At 39.7% G+C, this 2,418-nt stretch overlaps 1 pseudogene; it reads left to right on the top strand.

Moving 5' to 3' along the window:
* The first annotated feature begins 1,126 nt into the window (after positions 1 to 1,126).
* Positions 1,127 to 1,732, top strand: LOC117362926 (annotated as a pseudogene).
* The last annotated feature ends 686 nt before the right edge of the window (positions 1,733 to 2,418 follow it).

Genomic DNA, 2,418 nt, shown 5'->3' with positions numbered 1-2,418 from the left:
CAGTAGATGTGATCTAGGTGCCTAACTTTCAGCACCGTTTACAGAATATGGCCCTGAGTGCCTTATGTAGATATTAACTAATGTTCAGGTGCTAAAGCCATTCCACAACCATGTTTATACTTATTGAGCAAGTTCTGGTTTTCTATGAACTCAAGAAGCTGCTGAAAAACAGCCTTTTCAATTATACTTAAAAATAAAGTTAAGCTCAATATAAGCTAGTAATAATTAGGATCATTATGATCATGTGAAGTATTTTTAATGATTGGCTGGATCGATGGCCAATTTTAACTAAGAAGAAGACAACTTTCTAATAAAGATGAATTTTTAATTGAGGTTAATGTCTCAGCTATTAGGTTTTTTTTAAAATACTTAATTATCCAAACTAGAGCTGGATTTAAAACACAAGTGCTGTTAGGAATTTGATTTAAAAAGCAATTGTTTGATCAGGCATTTTACATTCATTGTATGAAACCCTAGATTCATGGTTAAAGTATGAAGACACATCATTTAAAGCAATTGAAGAGGTTACCTGCTCCATTTATGATTTGCAATATTCCATCATCTTAGTACATGAAAGAGTCATTGAAGTCATATCTGCTTCTTGTCTTTTAAAGCCTCACTATGTGCAAAAATATATACCCCACGGTAGTAAGGAGTGTGTGGTGCAGTGGTTAAAGCTACAGCCTCAGCACCCTGAGGGTGTGGATTCAAATCCACACTGTTCCATGTGACTCTGAATAAGTCAGTCCCCCCATTGCCCCTGGTACAACAGATAAGGGTGTGAGCCCACCAGACCAGATATGGAAAAATGCTGGAGTACCTTAATAAATTCATGTAAACTGTTCTCAGCTCCCCTGGGAGAATGGTTTAGAAAAATAAATATATACCACAGAGTAGTAGATGGGTAATGCTATATTGTATTTTCCTTAGAAAATCAATTTCCTCCACTCTTGTTCTGCTTGACATTTTCACATATGATTTTTTAGTCAAAAATTGGGAGCTCAGTGTACCCTTTTTTCCACCATTAATTGGTGGAAATGCACCGGGCATTTCAGAGAGTAGAATGGCAGCGGGGAAGTAGGGATCTTCTTGGTATTTTTTGTAGTTGCACTCGGCAAGGTGAAAAATGTCAAAAGCTTTGTGAACTGCAAAGTCAGTGAAGAAAGTTGATGTACGAGGTGTAATCCGGTCTATTGTGCGAGCAGGGCAGGCAGCTCCAGGCCCTCCTCTTGGACCCATCCTTGGCCAGAGGGGGATCCCCATTGGGCAGTTCTGTAAGGACTTCAATGAGAAAACCAAGGATATCAAGGAAGGAATCCCACTGCCTGTGAAGATCTTCGTTAGTCCGGACCGGACATATAACTTGCAGATTAATAAGCCAACTGTCTCCTATTTCCTCAAATCAGCAGCTGGCATCGAGAAGGCAGCCGGACAAACAGGACATGAAGTGGCAGGAATGGTGACTCTGAAGCATCTGTATGAAATTGCCCTGGTGAAGTCACAGGATGAGAGCTTTGTGCTGCAGGACATGCCTCTGGAAAATGTAGTGAAATGCATTATCGGCAGTGCCAGATCTATGGGCATCAAAGTGGTAAAGGACTTGTCAGCAGAGGAATATGGACGTTTTCTCCAGGAGCGAGAGGAGAGGATGGCAGCAGAGGCCCTGGCTGCGGAGGCTGCTGAGAATGCAATCATTAGAGGGTGCAATTTTTTGTACAGTAAGAGTTGTTGATGAAGGGTACCATTCATCAACTACTCTTACTGTAGCCAGTTTGGGTCTTTTTGTTATCATTTGGTTTTAAATGAGTCTGGATTAATCTTCCCACAGATTAGTTTGTCTAGGGCAAGGATAGGCAATTGCAGTCTTCGAGTGCCACAGGATGGTCAGGTTTACATGTTATGTTATGTGCAATCATATTCCACTGAATTCTCACAAAATTGGAGTTCTAAGTGGGTTACAAGCAGCATATCACTACTTAGAATTATACATAGAATCTTACCTGCTCTATGTATAGAGTTATACATGTTACATAAAAATGGATAACATATCCACTATGAATGTGCATGAAATCCAGAAAAGAACAGCTTCAAATTATTCAAATTAAAAACAACTTTTAGTGGTATGATTTGCTCAGACCCATAACTAAAATGCCACAGGTTAGGCAAGAGTTACCATAGGACCATCATAGTCACTTCAGTGTTCCTGAACCGCTCCTTCTTGTCACACATATGTCAAAACCCATTCAAAATATAAATTCATAAAATGTAGTAGAGCAGTAAGAAGATTCCTGGAATAACCTAGAGGGCTGTTTAATCAGTCATCGAGATGGGACTCTGGCCCATATCCCTCACTTTCTACACTTAAGGTAGAATTTATAAGCCTTCCAAAATCCACTCAATTCTTACCTATATATATAG

Source organism: Geotrypetes seraphini, chromosome 6 (genome assembly GCF_902459505.1).
Source record: "Geotrypetes seraphini chromosome 6, aGeoSer1.1, whole genome shotgun sequence".
In the NCBI taxonomy this organism is placed as follows: Eukaryota; Metazoa; Chordata; class Amphibia; order Gymnophiona; family Dermophiidae; genus Geotrypetes; species Geotrypetes seraphini.
The sequence above is the reverse complement of the archived record's forward strand: the minus strand, read 5'-3'. Positions and strand labels throughout refer to the sequence as shown.